Below are 19657 nucleotides of genomic sequence, written 5' to 3' on the forward strand. Positions count from 1 at the left end.
TTTACACCTAGTCTGCCATAAAAGGGGGGCACTAGATGAATCTGATCTGCGCCTCACTGTAGTTTATAGCTGACTAAAGGGGGGTGGAGGGTCCATACATGTAATTTAAATCATACTCAGGCACAGAGCTAGCCTAATGGAACAAATTACATTTAAATAAAATAGCCTATGTATATGTTTTAGTGGCAGAGATGAAATCACTGATCTGTGGGTGAGATGCAGGCACAAAATGGCTACATTATTGACAAATGTGTATTACTGGCAGCAAAGGATACTAAGATAACTAAAATATGAGTGTTGCTGGCACAAAACACTACTCTGTATGTTCCACTGGCAGTTAAGAAATCCCTGATTTGTGTGTAACTAGCATAGAGGGGGTTAAATAATCACTTTGCTTTTGTCCACTAAGGGGAGTTTGGACCAAACTGTCTTTGTTGCTGGTACAATGGGGTCAAATCCTTGTTATTAGATGGGGAGGAAAAAGAAGCAGCAGTTGGAGATCTTGTACAGGGCATTGACCTAGAGCTGCCTCTAAGAAGCTGTCATTGTAGGTGAGTGCTGAGGTGCATATAATCCAAGATACCTTGTGATATGCAAAGACTATGATCTTTTAAAAATGACATTATATTTCTGCTTGGACAGTACACTCCTTGTTTGCTGATCATTATGCATTAAACCGTTGTTAAGGTTTTACAATGCACCATGTGACAACTTTATTTATAACATCAGCAGTCCAGCAGTAGAGTCAATTAGTTGATTTCCCAGGTAACAGGGTTTATTTACACATTACACATTATAGTAACAGGTGGTCTCATATGATGTCATGGAGTCTCCATTTCACAGTCATATGATAATGTTTCAGTGTGTGAATTAGTAACTTACACATGACATTTACTATATATTAGCCGTGTGATAATAGGTCCAAATTCCAGTCTTGTGACTTTTTTTGCAGCTAGGGATGGGTTTGTCTTTATAAAACAGTAGGATATGTGTCTTCTTCACAGCCAGCTTAACAGCCATAATCTCACTTAAAATGTGCACTGGGAAGTGTTCCAAGTTTATTGGGGCATGTTTGTACCCATTTGCTTTCATCTGCATTATCAGCAACCTCATCCTTTTCTTCCCAGACTGGAGCACAGAATATATTAAAGATGCAGGAACAAAGATAACGCAAGAAGTGCGAAGTGTAGGAGGGATAGTCGGAGGTGGAATAATGGTAAGTCCATTTCCTCTCCCTAATGAATTAGAACAGTGTTTGCAAAATGAAATGCAGAATAAAAATACTTTTGTACAAATAGCAATAAATATAATAATGGCAATATAAGATTTATAGATATTCACACAAAATCTATGTGCATTACCTTATAATAACTAATGTAAATTCATGCTGCAGGGCTGTACTTAATGCAAATGCTTTAAAATTCTCGTCATACTGAGGCCCAGTAATATGCATTACTTATAAGCTCACGGATCAATTTCAACATTCACATTTAACGGAACATTAAATAATGTAATTCACCAAAAAAATGTTTAATTAAGAAAAAAATATAAAATATATTTGCATTGTTTATTTTGCCAACTTTTTAACTCTGAAAATGTTTTACGTGCCTTTATAATGGCTCAGTGGATCCTGCTAACTTCAAACCCTTGACCCTGTTACATGTTTCACAGTGATTGCTTGATCAATGGAGGAGAGCGTTTATAGCTGTCCCTTATTGGCCACAGCAAAACATGTGAGATAAAGATAATACAACAAGAACTGCCCATATAGTACTCAAATAGAGAGTGTTTAAGGGGGGGAGTGGCACATACATAAATAATAGGCTTATCCAGTTATATCACCAATGTATATGCAGATAGACAAACTATATACACGGCTGCTACAAGTATATAACAGATCAATCATGAACTTAATGTATATAAATCCTTGTGTGAAGATCTCATTTGTCTCATTCATCTCAGCATTAGTATTGTTCTCAATCCTAAGAAAGTATATTTGCAAACACATTCCTTTAAGTGGACAATAATTAGGCAAAAGATGTGGTAATAGGCTGAAAGCCACAGTAAAACATTGTTTATTAGACTTTTTATGCTTAAAAACATGGCTCCATCATGGCTTCACAACTAAAAATAATTAATAATGATCATATGATCACAGGTGCTTATTTAATCTGTGTACATCAGGTGAAAATTTTAAATTTGTATGATTAATAACTAAGAGTTTTTTAAGATTGTGAGCTACTCCCAGAGTGCTTTGCCTTTTTCATTTTATTGTGGTGACTAAGATAAACATATTCAAGAGGGTATTTTAAGCCATAGGGGCCGATTTAACAATGTGCGGGCGGACATGATCCGCTCTAGCATACGCTGTCGGCATTTATCATTGCACAAGCATTTCTAGTGAATGCTTGTGCAATGCAACCCCCTGCACATTTTCGGCCAATCGACCGCTAGCAGGGGCTGTCAATCAACCTGATCGTATCCAATCATGCTGATTGCTGTTTGCCTCCTTAGAGATGGCGGATGAGTTAAGGAGCAGCGGTCTTACGATCGCTGCTTCTTAACTTCCGTTTCAGGTGAACCTGAAGCGGAGTGGGTCAGAAGCAGCATCCGCTGCTTCATAAATCGACCCCATAAACTGAAAAACAAAATTAAATTTTTTGCTAAGGGCCAGATTACGAGTGGATCGGTATTTAACACTCCTGCTCGTACACTTACTTCGCTACAAGTAAGTTTTTTGCAAGCGTCGTTTAGCACGCGTATTACAAGTTGAAAGTAACTTGATGTTTGCAAAAACCAGACCACACGTGCGTTCACCTATTCCCCCATAGAAGTCAATGGCACAAAAAAAAGTGATAATTGTATATAGGCATAGATATATACAGATACATATCTATAAATACTGAGAAGATATTCTGCTATTGTGCAAACATTAGAAAGTGAAATATTTTACAGTAAATACACAGTATAACACTTTATTAAATAGGAATATTGCATAAATGTGCTTTTCCATGTTTCATCTACTTGACTGCAAAGGGCATCAATGCACACACACACACACATATATATATATATATCACACACACACACACACACAATAATATATAATACACACACACACACACACACACTCATATATATATATAGATATATATATATATAATATATATATATACACACACACACACACATATATATATAAACACACACACACATATCTATATATTATAATATATATATATATATATATATACACACACACACTACACACACACATATAAATATATATATATATATATATATATACACACACACATATATATATATATATACACACACACATATATATATGCTAAATTCTGGACTAAATGTGGACTCTTAACCCATTTTCAAACATTTTTGTAATGTACTTTCATATACTGTAGTCAATTACATTGTATATTCCACACTCTCTATGCATAGGTACGTAGGTAAGCCTATGTCCATACTTTTGTCATTATTATTATTCCCCCCTTTTTTTTTTTCCTTTCTCCTTTTTTGACTATCTTATATTCCCCTGTATACCTTATTTCACATCTTTATTCATATTGATTCTATGTTGATATATAGCTTTATGTCAGTATATGCTTTGTGTATAACCATATATTTCTCCTGTCTGTTATACTTCACTGGACACTGTCTGCCTCTGTCTCCTAAACCCCCCTCATGATTTTAAGACCCCCCCTCCTAACCCTGCATTCAGACCTCTGTAACACTTTCTGTCTTTTTAGCCTGTGTTTTAATATATAATCTGTAAATTCAATTAAATTGGACAGTATTGCTTCAGACTTGAAAAAGGAAGACATTCTTCCGAAAGCTTGTCATCTTATAAATGTATAGTTAGTCCAATAAAAAAGTATCATTGCTCAATGCAATACTCTTGTTATTTTGATATCTAATTCTCTGGACTAACACGGCTACTCAAATCTCTCTCTCTCTCTCTCTCTCTCTCTCTCTCTCTCTCTCTCTCTCTCTATATATATATATATATATATATATATATATATATGTGTTTACGTGTTTATATGAGTATATGTATCTGTAAACACATATATACACATATAAATACATAAACACATATGTATACATATATGGACACACACACACAAATTTATATATGTATGTATCTCTAGATTAAAGCCCTTTGCCTGCCTTTTTTTTTCTAACACCTGAGACCTCATATCTTTGAGCCCTTATAATTTTTTTGCACAATATTTTTATTTAATAATTTTTATTAAATAGTGTTAATTTCAGTGTAACTGTACTTTTCAATGTATTTTTTATGTGTTTTATGACACTTTTCTGTTTGCAAAACAGATAACCAAAGCTCTGAGGTCACGATATCTTGACGTGCATTAACTTCAATTGCGCTCAAGCGATTGCATTTACTTTCAACTAATACGAGCGCTACATACGACGCGCAAACACCTATGATAAACCAGATATCGTTCACCAGTAACTTTTAGTGCGCCACTTGTAATCTGGCCCGAAATCTATTTTAAATGCTATATAGCACACATCTTGTATATATATTTTGCATATATAAAACTGACCTCAATGTTTCTTTAACATATATAGAATATACATTAGAAACAGGATGAGAAATTATGTATTAAAGTTATTATATCACTCTTCATTGTCCCTTTAAGCTTTTTTACTAGTCTGTAGCACTAGTAACCTCTCACATTCCATTCCAGATCCTTATTCCTGCAATTCACATTCATGCCACAGGAAAAAAAGGCTGTTGCAACAATCGCTGGGGGGGTGAGTAACTTATTTCATACCAACACTAGACACAGTGATAAGCAAGTAGTAGCTGGAGCCCATATGTGGCACTTGGAAGCTTAGTAGCCCCTAGCCTCTTTTTTTCTGCAGCCCTCAGATAATACATATTTCTCTGTTTTAGCTCATAAAGAATATGCACAACTTCTTCTACCACTTAACACATTCTTAAATTCTTAACCCACTAAACTACCCACTAAACTCATGACAAACTATTTATTTGGATTGTAATTGAACTTTATTCAATACATGCACTTTCAAAACTGTTGGTCCTTTCCTGGCAGCCTACGCGTTTCACGTATATATTAGACACACTGCATCAAGGTGCCAATAAAATGTCACCGCTTTAAAAGTACATTGTTTATATTGCATACCGTTTGCTTACTACCCAACAAAATATTGTTTTTTTTATCTGACATGACCTACACTATTATTGCTATTAGAAGATCTGCAATTGATAGGGTCACCACCATCCTTGGACAACAAATATTGGTCATGCTAATTAGTATAGATTAGCATACATAATTATACACCATAACACAAATTCCCCACACAGTTAGAAGAAGTTTAAATAATTCTTGTTGCCATTTTGGGCCTTCACAGAACACATTGCTTCCCATCACTGACTTAGCTGGCTTCATATAGGCCTGATAAAGTATGTCTCTCAGTATGGATTTTGTTAACATCTTGTCTCCCTCCCCAGATGCTATTGTCAATCCTGTTTGCAGTTATTGGTGCAGGGGGAGCTGCGTTTTGCCTGTAATGTCAATTGTGGGTATGCTGAGAGGGCCAGTCTGCAGATATGATCCAGATCAACATGGCAACACTGATTTAAATGTAACTAAATGGGACCTGACCCTTTTGACAATGAACTGAGATATTACAAGTAAGAGCTTTATATTTACTTTTGTTCTTCACAATCACATCACTTGAACAGGAAACTGCATAGTTTTACTTTTTAACCCATAGCCTCCCAGGCACATTTGATAGCTCCGTAAAAGGACATTGTACACTAGATTTTTCTTTGCATAAATCTTTTGTAGATGATATATTTATATAGCCCATCTGGGTGTGTTTTGTAAAAAATATATTTCTGCTTATCTTTAAATAACATTGTGCTGATTTCAACTCCTAACAAAGCCCCAAAAATGTAGATGTATACTGATGTATACAGACTTCAGATTGCTTCTGTTTGTATAATGGGGTCTTTTCAAATTCAGGAGATGGGGGGATTCTGCTATCATCCCATTTCAGTGGGTGTCCCAGCCTAACCCATCAACAGTGCTAAACTGGGAGTCTCTAAGTAAGTTGTTAAAAGGTTTTATACTGGATTTGTATATCAGTATCTGTGCATATTATTCTTTATAGTAGTGTCTATTACATGCAGTTATATGAAAAATTGGTGTATACTATCCCTTTAACTCCATTTGTCTCAATGCAAAAACCTAAGCAGTTATAAATAAATAATAAAGTGTAATAAGGATTTCCGGGACTTTAAAAGTGTATTTTTATATTTTTTATTTTGATTGTAAATCTAGCAGAATTAACATTTTTCTGCAATACTGTTTTGTACAATAGAAACTAAGTGCCGATTTATCAATTCTGATGGACATGATCCGCTGTAGCGGATCATGTCCGCCAGACATTGCTAAATGCCAACAGCATAAGCTGACGCATTTAACATTGCACCACGTAGTTCTGGTGAATTGCTTGTGCAATGCCACCCCCTCAGATTTGCAGCCAATCGACCGAGTAGCAGGGGGTGTCAATCAACCCGATCGTACACGATCGGGCGGATTGCAGGACCGCAGCCTCAGAGCAGGAGGCAGCGGTCTTAAGAAACAGCTGCATTGGCCACCAATTGCAGTCTTATTAGCCGGATTGGGGCCAGATTTATCATGGCACAAATCGGCCCCATACTAGCTAATAAGAGTGCAATTGGTGGGCAGCAACACTCCCTACAAGTTTTTGAAACATCTGTTTTCCTGGAAAATGTATATATTTTGAAATGGCAATATAAAATAAAGCCTTAGGGCTTAAGTGTATTTTAAAGGGACATTCCAGTCCAAACTGTAATTCACATGGATGCATTTTAGTTTTGAATAGAACTATTTTTGTAATATACATGTACTAGCAAAAAAGCTTCTAATAAAAGCTATAGCTGTTTCAAATGTATATTTAAGTATGCACCGTGCACCAGCATTTTAAATACAGCACTTTCTCGGACAGCCTAAGATCCTGTTCTGGTAATGACTTCCGTTTGTTAACTGCTGACATGATACAAGCCCCACTGGTGCTCTGAGCAGCTGCAGTATTTCAAATGCTGGTGCACTGAGAATATCTAACTATGCTTGACAAGGCACATGCATAGAAAAATGTTAGCACTAAAACAGTGATAACTAAAATAATTTTTTGCTAATAAATGTATATTGAAAATAAGCTTCTATTTAAAGATGTAATTCATCTATTTGTATTTCAATTTTGGCCGAAATGGTCCCTTTTAAAAATATCTATCTACATTAAATTCAAATGCTACAAATCTCAATATATGAATTTATAACAAAATGAATACACATATAGACCCATATAATGCAGTACACAAACATAGACAAGTGATAACATTTTCCAAAATTATGCAAATAATATAAGATTGAAGTCCAATAATTTTCCAATTATGTGAAGTACAAAAAAATAGTAGTAAATAATTATAATCCCAAACAAATGGATGGAGATGAAATTCCACAGCAGGTAAGACAAAAATATATATAAGTTCAATCTTGACCACAGAGCCCTTGAAACCTCTTAGCCCCAAAATATTTTTTAAAAGACAAGAAACGAATTTTTTCCTTCATATTAAGATAGGGTAATGCACTTAAATAAATACATTTAAAAAAAAAAATTCCAATTACTTCATATCATATTTGCTCTATATCTTGGTATCCTTTGTTGAGTGTAAGATGTGTCAGCTGTGCAAGAACGCATTTAACAACGTTATAAATTGTGCAAACACTGTTGCAATCTAATGTTCAAAGGAGTTCTTGCAAAACTGCTGCTATATAGTTCTCTAGACAAGTGCAATACTATTCTTTCAACAAAGAATAAAGTGAGAACAAATGCATTTGATAATATAAGTAAATTAGAAACTTTTTTTTACAAATAATATGACCTACCTAAACATTTTGGGGAAAAATCATCTTAATCTCCTCTTAGGTTGTTAACTAAATGGTAGCTTAGTATTGGCATTCATGTAGGAATTCCATTAAACCCTTTTTTTGCCTGAGGTATATGACAAGCTGTCCAGATAGGTTAGAATGGCAAGTGCAGAAAAACTCTGCTGATTTTGTCCTTTCTAAAAATGATCCAAATAAAGAGACGGTTTTAATTGTCTTTTAAAGGGGCCATAAAGTTACATTTTTATGAGTCAGAGGGAATGCAAAGTTAAGACACATTTCTAATTTTCTTCTATTATCTAATATGCTGTGTTCTCTTGGTATCCTTGTTGAAAAGCATACCTAGGTAGGCTCAGAAGCAGCAATGCCCTCCTGGGACCACGTATGGGCGTGGGTGACAACCACCAAGCCCCAGAAACCAAGAAGTGCAACAGTAGCTGTGCAGGATTTAAGGTAGCTTGATATGAGTTAAGTGTTTAAAGGGTCACTATAAGCCTCAATATTTTCTTTCATGATTCAGTAGAGAATACAATTTTAAATAACACTACACCCCATTTACTTCTAATATCTAATTTGTTTCATTATTTAGATATCCTTTTTGAAGAATAGCAATGCACATGGGTGAGCCAATCACACAAAGCATCTATGTGCAGCCACCAATCAGCATGCTGCTGAGCATATCTAGATATGCTTTTCAGCAAAGGATAACAAGAGAATGAAGCAAGTTTAGTAATTAGAAGTAAAATTAGAAAGTTGTTTAAAATTGCATGCACTTTCTAATGAAAGAAAAAATGTGGGTTTCAGGTCCCTTTAAACTCTCAATCTCAGCTCCCTTACATCCTAGCGACCCATTGTTTCATAAAGACCCATTGTTGAAAGGGAATTGGATCTCTTTTAAGCAGTGTGTGGGGGTGTTAAGTACTAGTAAAATAAGAATAAAAAAATAATGTAAATGAAATAAACCTGTATAATGTAAAACATATCACATTCAAACATTCTAAAGCCCAGAAGACCCTCTTTAAAATAAAACCCCTATATAAGTTTTAAACATCCCAGTTGATCACTATGGATCGCTGGCATGAATAAAAGTGTGCATTTATTGAGCAGAGGCTCATGGAGCACCTGTGAAAAAATCAAAGTTATATAAATATACCAAAAGGCCGCTAATTCTTTTTTAATACAGAGTTTATAAAAAACACACACCTTTATTTTACAGGCTTGTCTACTAAAATACTAATACATTTAGGGGCAAACAAGTGAGGCACAAAGGGTTTTGCGCTAGTGTAATCGTGTTTTTGCATGCCATTTTCAGTACATTGATATTACAAGTGGGAGCGAAATAGTGGTTGCGCCTAGCGCCAATCGCTCTTTACACTTCAATCTTTACCGTAATCTCAGAGCTGTAGTTAACTGATTTTCGGAAACAAAACAAATTGCACAAATCTCTTCACAAATACATTACAAAGTACATTTACACTCCTAATAACACTGTCTAATAAAAATTATAATTAAAAAAACTATTGCACAAAAAAGTTATATGGGCTCAAAGATAAGTGCATTAGAGCCTGTTGCCATTAAAGGGACACTGAACCCAATTTTTTTCTTTCGTGATTCAGATAGAGCATGGAATTTTAAGCAACTTTCTAATTTACTCCTATTAGCAATTTTTCCTCATTCTCTTGCTATCTTTATTTGAAAAAGAAGGCATCTAAGCGAAGGAGCCAACCCATTTTTTGGTTCAGACCCTGGACAGCACTTGTTTATTGGTGGGTGAATTTATCCACCAATCAGCACGAACAACCAAGGTTGTTCACCAAAAATGGGCCGGCATCTAAACTTTCTTTGTTCGCTTGTAACTTTTATTTAAGAGTAAAACTAGGTAGGCGCATAAGAGCTCAGGAGTGTTCATATTTCTTAAGTACTCTATGGCAGCAACATTATTTGTAGCTTTGTTATACAATTTTGCAAAATACTGCTGCCATAGAGTACTAAAGACACGTGCACACTCCTATGCTCTTATGAGCCTACATAGTTTTACTATTTAATAAAAGATACCAAGAGAACAAAGCAAATTTGATAACAGAAGTAAATTGTTATGTTGTTTAAAATTGCATGTTCTATCTTAATTTCAAAACTTTGATTTTGACTTCACTGTCCCTTTAACTATGTATTTACTGTAACTATTTTACATTTGCTAATGCGACTATGCTATATTGTTTGCCCGATGTTTTTTTTTCTTTAAACTATTTTCTTTTATCCATCGACTTCTATGGAGAATGCGAAAATGCGATGTAGTTTGCGCGATCTAGAATGTTAGGTTTTTTTCCCACTTTGTTTTCTCCATTGATTTCTATGGGGGAATACATGCACACGCACGAGAAAACTCAAGTTAGGATTTTTGTGCTTTTCGGGTTACTGCTTGCGCAAAATACGTTGTTGTTTTTTTACTTGTAATACGAATGCAACACGACTAGCGCAAAAAGCTTAACACTAGCAGAGTTTTCACAATTTTTTTTTTTAATCTAGCCCTTATTTTTTTTTTTAATGAGGCGGTCTCTACGCACTTACAACAGCCCATAAAAAAGGCCTAAAGACCCCCATGGACCCTTGTTTTACAACAAAGCCCATGCATAAGTTTTAATAGCAAGGAGATCACTGTGGTAATAGTGACCACCTGGCATGAATAAATGTCCATTTATTTGCATTAAGGCTAATGGGAGCCCCTATATGCAAATATGTTATTTATGTAAGGATTACCCCTTCTTTTTAACTATATAGTTTAGAAAAAAAACACACACACACTATTGTTTACAACCTGATTTATTACAATTTTAATAAAAATATAATTTTTTCACTATTTTGTTGCACAGTTCTCACATCATGATATATACATAAAGTTACATTATAGTTTGAATCTGTTGGATCTGCTGAAAAAACATTATATAGGGCCAGACTATGAGCGGTGTGTTTAGTTACGCACAAGCGAAAAAGGGGTTTATTGCAGGTGTTTCGTGTGTCGGGTTTAGCGATCATATTATGGGTCAAAAGTAAACCCGAACACGTGAGCGCAAAAATGATTACTGTGCTCAGAGCTCTGGTTAACTGTTTTGTGAAAAAAGTGTCGCAAAACACATAAAAAATGTATTACAAAGTACAGTTACACTCATTATAACACCATCTGATAAAAATTATTAAGAAAAAATTGAACAAAAAAATTATGAGGTCTCCGTTGTTAGAAAAAAAATGCAGGCAAAGGGCTTTAACATAGAGATACATACATACTGTATATATGTCTAAAAATATATATGTATATATAATTATTTCAGTAGAGTTCTGATGAAGGGGTGAGATCCCCGAAACGTTACTGATCATTTTTCTGTGTCAATAAAGCACTTTTTGCACAAAACCAGTGAGTGCATGCTATTTATGGAACTATATATATACTGTATATATATATATATATATATGTGTGTGTGTGTGTGTGTGTGTACATATGTATTTATGTATTTGTATTTACAGACACATATAAACACATAAAGACATATGTACTATTATATAGACCTACTGTATATAGCCCATTGCAGTTAAGAAGATGAAAACATAAAAAAGCATATTTATGCAATAATAATTTTTAATAAAGTGTTATATTGTGGGGCCTAGTTATCAAGCCGTCAACCTCAAATACGCTGCGTATTCCGCAGCGTATTTGTGGCGAGGCTGATACGCCTTAGTTATCAAAGGCTCGAGACCGGCAAAAGTAGAATTTTGTGACGTAAGCTTCGATCCGCCGGACTCAGTCCGACACAGATCGATTCTTACGTCACTCCAGATGTTCCGCACACAAGTGCGGCACATTCTCACTACTTTTGCTAGCTATCAAAAAACTAGCAGGTACGCTCGGCACTTTTACGGCCCAGCGTACCTGGTTTTCAAAGCGCCAGCCTGGAGGCGGCGGATCCCATAGGAATCAATGGGAGTCTGACCATAGCGAAAGTACAAGTTCGCTGCTGACAGACATCCCATTGATTTCTATGGGAGCTGTCTACACCTAACACCCTAACATGTACCCCGAGTCTAAACACCCCTAATCTGACCCCCCTACACCGCCGCAACTAAATAAAGTTATTACCCCCTAAACCGCCGCTCCCGGAGCCCACCGCAAGCTACTCTATACATATTAACCCCTAAACCGCCGCTCCCGGAGCCCACCGCAACTATAATAAATGTATTAACCCCTAAACCGCCGCTCCCTGAACCCGCCGCAACCTATATTAAATGTATTAACCCCTATCCTGCCCCCCACTACGCCGCCGCCACTGTAATAAAATGATTAACCCCTAAACCTAAGTCTAACCCTAACCATAACGCCCCCCTAACTTAAATATTAATTAAATAAATCTAAATAAATTAACTCTTATTAACTAAATGAATCCTATTTTAAACTAAATAATTACCTTTAAAATAAACCCTAATATAGCTACAATATAAATAATAATTATATTCTAGCTATCTTAGGATTTATTTTTTTTTACAGGTACCTTTCAATTTATTTTAACCATGTACAATAACTATTAAATAGTTATTAACTATTTAATAGCTTACCTAGCTAAAATAAAGAGAAATGTACCTGTGAAATAAATCCTAACCTAAGTTACAATTACACCTAACACTACACTATACTTTAATAAATTATTCCTATTTAAAAATAAATACTTACCTGTAAAATAAACCCTAAGATAGCTACAATGTAATTAATACTTATATTATAGCTATTTTTGGATTTATATTTATTTTACAGGTAACTTTGTATTTATTTTAGCTAGTTAGAATAGTTATTAAATAGTTATTAACTATTTAATAACTACCTAGCTAAAAGAAATACAAAATTACCTGTAAAATAATTCCTAACTTAAGTTACAATTAAACCTAATACTACACTATCATTAAATTAACTAAATAAACTACCTACAAAGAACTACAATGAAATACAATTACATAAACTAACTAAAGTACAAAAATAAAAAAAAGCTAAGTTACAAAAAATAAAAAATTAAGTTACAAACATGTTAAAAATATTACAACAATTTTAAGCTACTTACACCTAAGCTAAGCCCCCTAATAAAATAACAAACCCCCCAAAATAAAAAAAATCCCTACCCTATTCTAAATTACATAAATTTCAATGCTCTTTTACCTTACCAGCCCTTAAAAGGGCCATTTGTGGGGGCATGCCCCAAAAAGTTCAGCTCTTTTGCCTGTAAAATAAAAATACAACCCCCCCCAACATTAAAACCCACCACCCACATACCCCTAATCTAACCCAAACCCCCCTTACAAAAACCTAACACTAATCCCCTGAAGATCATCCTACCTTGAGTCGTCTTCACTCAGCCGAGCCACCGATGGAACTGAAGAGGGCATCCGGAACGGAAGAAGTTAATCCTCCAAGCGGCGCTGAAGAAATCTTCCATCCGATGAAGTCATCATCCAGGCGGCGCTGAAGAAGTCTTCGATCCGGCCGATGTCATCTTCAAAGAGGCGCTGAAGAGGTCTTCTATCCGGGCGAAGTCATCTTCCAAGCCGGGTCTTGAATCTTCCTTCCGCCGACGCGGAACCACCTTCTTCACCGACGGACTACGACGAATGACGGCTCCTTTAAGGGACGTCATCCAAGATGGCGTCCCCTCAATTCCGATTGGCTGATAGGATTCTATCAGCCAATCGGAATTAAGGTAGGAAAATCTGATTGGCTGATGGAATCAGCCAATCAGATTCAAGTTCAATCCGATTGGCTGATCCAATCAGCCAATCAGATTGAGCTCGCATTCTATTGGCTGTTCCGATCAGCCAATAGAATGCGAGCTCAATCTGATTGGCTGATTGGATCAGCCAATCGGATTGAACTTGAATCTGATTGGCTGATTCCATCAGCCAATCAGATTTTCCTACCTTAATTCCGATTGGCTGATAGAATCCTATCAGCCAATCGGAATTGAGGGGACGCCATCTTGGATGACGTCCCTTAAAGGAGCCGTCATTCGTCGTAGTCCGTCGGTGAAGAAGGTGGTTCCGCGTCGGCGGAAGGAAGATTCAAGACCCGGCTTGGAAGATGACTTCGCCCGGATAGAAGACCTCTTCAGCGCCTCTTTGAAGATGACATCGGCCGGATCGAAGACTTCTTCAGCGCCGCCTGGATGATGACTTCATCGGATGGAAGATTTCTTCAGCGCCGCTTGGAGGATTAACTTCTTCCGTTCCGGATGCCCTCTTCAGTTCCATCGGTGGCTCGGCTGAGTGAAGACGACTCAAGGTAGGATGATCTTCAGGGGATTAGTGTTAGGTTTTTGTAAGGGGGGTTTGGGTTAGATTAGGGGTATGTGGGTGGTGGGTTTTAATGTTGGGGGGGGGTTGTATTTTTATTTTACAGGCAAAAGAGCTGAACTTTTTGGGGCATGCCCCCACAAATGGCCCTTTTAAGGGCTGGTAAGGTAAAAGAGCATTGAAATTTATGTAATTTAGAATAGGGTAGGGATTTTTTTTTATTTTGGGGGGGTTTGTTATTTTATTAGGGGGCTTAGATTAGGTGTAAGTAGCTTAAAATTGTTGTAATATTTTTAACATGTTTGTAACTTAATTTTTTATTTTTTGTAACTTAGCTTTTTTTATTTTTTGTACTTTAGTTAGTTTATGTAATTGTATTTCATTGTAGTTCTTTGTAGGTAGTTTATTTAGTTAATTTAATGATAGTGTAGTATTAGGTTTAATTGTAACTTAAGTTAGGAATTATTTTACAGGTAATTTTGTATTTCTTTTAGCTAGGTAGTTATTAAATAGTTAATAACTATTTAATAACTATTCTAACTAGCTAAAATAAATACAAAGTTACCTGTAAAATAAATATAAATCCAAAAATAGCTATAATATAAGTATTAATTACATTGTAGCTATCTTAGGGTTTATTTTACAGGTAAGTATTTATTTTTAAATAGGAATAATTTATTAAAGTATAGTGTAGTGTTAGGTGTAATTGTAACTTAGGTTAGGATTTATTTCACAGGTACATTTCTCTTTATTTTAGCTAGGTAAGCTATTAAATAGTTAATAACTATTTAATAGTTATTGTACATGGTTAAAATAAATTGAAAGGTACCTGTAAAATAAAAATAAATCCTAAGATAGCTAGAATATAATTATTATTTATATTGTAGCTATATTAAGGTTTATTTTAAAGGTAAGTATTTAGTTTTAAATAGGATTCATTTAGTTAATAAGAGTTAATTTATTTAGATTTATTTAATTAATATTTAAGTTAGGGGGGCGTTATGGTTAGGGTTAGACTTAGGTTTAGGGGTTAATCATTTTATTACAGTGGCGGCGGCGTAGTGGGGGGCAGGATAGGGGTTAATAAATTTATTATAGGTTGCGGCGGGTTCATGGAGCGGCGGTTTAGGGGTTAAACTATTTATTTAGTTGCGGAGAGGTGCGGGATCAGCAGGATAGGGGTTAATAATTTTATAATAGAGGGCGACGGTATAGGGGGGGCAGGATAGGGGTTACTAGGTATAATGTAGGTGGCAGCGGTGTCCGGGAGCGGCGGTTTAGGGGTTAATACATTTATAAGAGTTGCGGCAGGGTCTAGGAGCGGCGGTTTAGGGGTTAATACATTTATAAGACTTGCGGCAGGGTCTAGGAGCGGCGGTTTAGGGGTTAGTAACTTTATTTAGTTGCGGGGGGCTCCGGGGGCGCCGGTATAGGGGGCAGAACAGTGCAGTTTAGTGTGAGTGCTTAGTGACAGGCTAGCAATAAAGCTGGGAAAAAGCCGAAGGGCAGCGAGATCGGATGAGTGATAACTGTCACAGTCCGCTGCTCATCGCCCCGCGGCTTTTTGACAGCTTTATTTGATAACTTAGGCGAACGTATTCAAGGTCCGCGGCGGCGAAGGTAGGCGAGCTTAGGCGGACGTATTGGGCCGGCGAAGCCAGAAAAGTAGACGGCTTGATAACTAGCCCCCTGTGTATTTACTGTAACTATTTCACATTCCAATGTTCTGCACATAGAAGAATATGTTCTGAGTATTTTTTTATAAATAGATATTCCTATATATATGTATACATCTTTACCTAAATATAATCATCTATATATACTATATATATATATATATATATATAAATATATAGACATAGATAGATAGATATATGTAGAAATATGTATTTATGAATAAATAGAACATATTTGTCTATGTGAAAAACATTGGAATGTGAGAATATGCGATCTATGGGGCAGTAAGTGAACGTGCACGCAATATATTCAGCTTTTTGGGCTCGTAGGGGTAGCGCATAAGCGAAAACAGTTTATTTTCAACCCAAAATACTAGCGCAATCCAACACACGCAAAAAGCTTACTTCTAGAACAGTTAACGCTTGAGCGGGATTGTTAATTAGCTTTTTCAACCATCCCTGCTCTCTTTCTTTCCTTATCCCCTTCGCTTCCAAATTACTATAGAGCAAGAATCCTTTAACACTTTCAGGGACCTAAAACACCTAGTCATCTCAGCTAGTCTTCTAGAATCAGGTATGGACAATAACCATCTTTTCTATTTCATTAACTATGGTATATCTTCTGTCTCTTACAGTAATGAAAGTTATATATTCAATAAGGACCTCTGGGATGTGTGTATCGAGCCCGCTGGAGTTGTGGAATTTAACATCATTCTATTCTCCATTCTCCTGGCGGCAAGTGGCATTGAACTCATCCTATGTGCCATTCAGATAGTAAACGGTATTATCGGTACACTCTGCGGAACATGTCAGAAAAAAGAAAAAGGAACTGAAAAAAATGACAAAGAAAAAATTCTATACTCCTAGGTTAGTAAAGAATTTAAATATTTAATGCTAATTAGTAACACTGTTAATTCAAAGCCTTAAATAAAGATGGGAAAGAAGATTTCATATGGTAATCTATAATTTGTTTATTTTTGCCCAAGATAAATTAATTGGCACAAGTATTATGTATTCATTATTAGCATACATTCTATTTACAGTATATAGGGAATATACCTGTTAATTATACGCACATTGACTGCAGGATGTCACTGATACACATAGGGAATACACCTCCTATATACACACAGTGACAGCAGGATGTCACTGATACACACAGGGAATATACCTGCTATATACATACAGTAACTGCAGGATGTCACTGATACACATAGGAAATACACCTCCTATATACACACAGTGACAGCAGGATGTCACTGATACACATTGGGAATATGGGAATATACCTTTTAATTATACACACAGTGACTGCAGGATGTCACAGATTCACATAGAGAATATACCTGCTATATACAAACAGTGACTGCAGGATGTCACTGATACAGATAGGGAATATACCTGCTATATACAAACAGTGACTGCAGGATGTCACTGATACAGATAGGGAATATACCTGCTATATATACACAGTGACTGCAGGATGTCATTGATACACATAGGGAATATACTTGCTATATACACACAGTGACTGCAGGATATCACTGATACACATAGGGAACATACCTGCTATATACACACAGTGACTGCAGGATGTCATTGATACACATAGGGAATATAATTGCTATATACACACAGTGACTGCAGGATATCACTGATACACATAGGGAACATACCTGCTATATACACACAGTGACTGCAGGATGTTACTGATACACATAGGGAATATACCTGCTATATACACACAGTGACTGCAGGATGTCACTGATACACATAGGGAATATATCTGCTATATACACACAGTGACTGCAGGATGTTACTGATACACAAAGGGAATATACCTGCTATATACACACAGTAACTGCAGGATGTCACTGATTCACATAGAGAACATACCTGCTATATACACACAGTGACTGCAGGATGTTACTGATACACATAGGGAATATACCGTCTATATACACACAGTGACTGCAGGATGTCACTGATACACATAGGGAATATACCTTCTATATACACACAGTGACTTCAGGATGTTACTGATACGCATAGGGAATATACCTGCTATATACACACAGTGACTTCAGGATGTTACTGATACACATAGGGAATATACCTGCTATATACACACAGTGACTGCAGGATGTCACTGATACACATAGGGAATATACCTGCTATATACACACAGTGACTGCAGGATGTTACTGATACACAAAGGGAATATACCTGATATATACACATAGTAACTGCAGGATGTCACTGATTCACATAGAGAACATACCTGCTATATACACACAGTGACTGCAGGATGTTACTGATACACATAGGGAATATACCGTCTATATACACACAGTGACTGCAGGATGTCACTGATACACATAGGGAATATACCTGCTATATACACACAGTGACTGCAGGATGTTACTGATACACATAGGGAATATACTGTCTATATACACACAGTGACTTCAGGATGTTACTGATACACATTGGGAATATACCGTCTATATACACACAGTGACTTCAGGATGTTACTGATACACATAGGGAATATACCTGCTATATACAAAGATTGATGTTAGGATGTCACATTACACTTAGGAACATAACTGCTCAGAGGCACATACCTGCACTGCAGTAGGGCATATACAAATGTGTTTTTTTAATATGTACTTTTTAAATGTTGCTAACTTCCATTACATTGTCTAATTAGTCTGCATGAGAGGAGGCATTAGTAGCATTTGCGCTCAGATACATCTCTAAAACATATTATAAAAAAACAGCAAAGTTTAAGTAAACAATGGGCTCCATTTACCAAACAGTGATTGCTGCTTTAGAGGACCATCATTTCAGGCTCATAAGACCGCTGCTCCTTAACCTGTCCACCACCTAAAAGGTGGCGGATTGAAATCATCCCGAATCAGTCAGGATGATTGACAGCATCTGCTTGCAGCCATTAGCAAGCAAGGGGTGCATTACAATAGCATTGCTTGTGCAATGTTAAATGTGGACAATTGACAGTGTATGCTGTCCACTCGCAGCAATGCCCGGTGGACTTGATTCATGGCAACAGATCATGTCCACCCGATGTTTAATAAATTGAGTCCAGAATGTAAAGATGGTAGCAAAATATATCTTCACATGTCTGTTCAAAAATCCTTAACAGTTAAATACACATACAAAGTCTCCTAATTGTACAATAATTGTAGATTAGTCAGATATCTCTTGCTATATTTGTGCTTACAGTTCTTCTTGTTTTCCTTTTTCAGACCGATGCATCCACAATCCATCATCAATATGAAGAAGTACATCAGAATTTCCATAGGCCTGATGATTTGGTGGAATTAGCTAGACCATCTCCTCCTTTTGAGCACAAGATAACTCAATGACTGCTTTAAAAAAAGGAGTTTGGAATTTGGTTACAATAAATCCATTGACAAATGAAGGGTCCTACACCCTGACTACTGTTCATTGCTATAGTTATTGTTATTATCATTTTTATGTATACTAAGTATGTTTATTAATTTATAAATAAACAAATAAGCTAGAGCTGAATTGAAGCAGTGCACATGCTGATATATGTTTATATTTAAAACCCTTTGAGTGCTAAGCACTTTCCCACCTGGGTGCTAAGATTTTTTAATGTTTATTTTTTATTTTTTGAACAAT

General features: G+C 36.0%; 1 long non-coding RNA gene across 1 annotated transcript; it reads left to right on the plus strand.

The window, feature by feature from the left end:
* Positions 1-5529: 5529 nt before the first annotated feature.
* On the plus strand, positions 5530-19433 carry LOC128662310 (uncharacterized). The gene is made up of 3 exons (XR_008402745.1): positions 5530-5707; positions 16624-16855; positions 19258-19433. It is a non-coding gene; the product is annotated as an uncharacterized LOC128662310 (long non-coding RNA).
* The last annotated feature ends 224 nt before the right edge of the window (positions 19434-19657 follow it).

The sequence above is a fragment of the Bombina bombina genome, chromosome 6 (genome assembly GCF_027579735.1).
Source record: "Bombina bombina isolate aBomBom1 chromosome 6, aBomBom1.pri, whole genome shotgun sequence".
Lineage (NCBI taxonomy): Eukaryota > Metazoa > Chordata > Amphibia > Anura > Bombinatoridae > Bombina > Bombina bombina.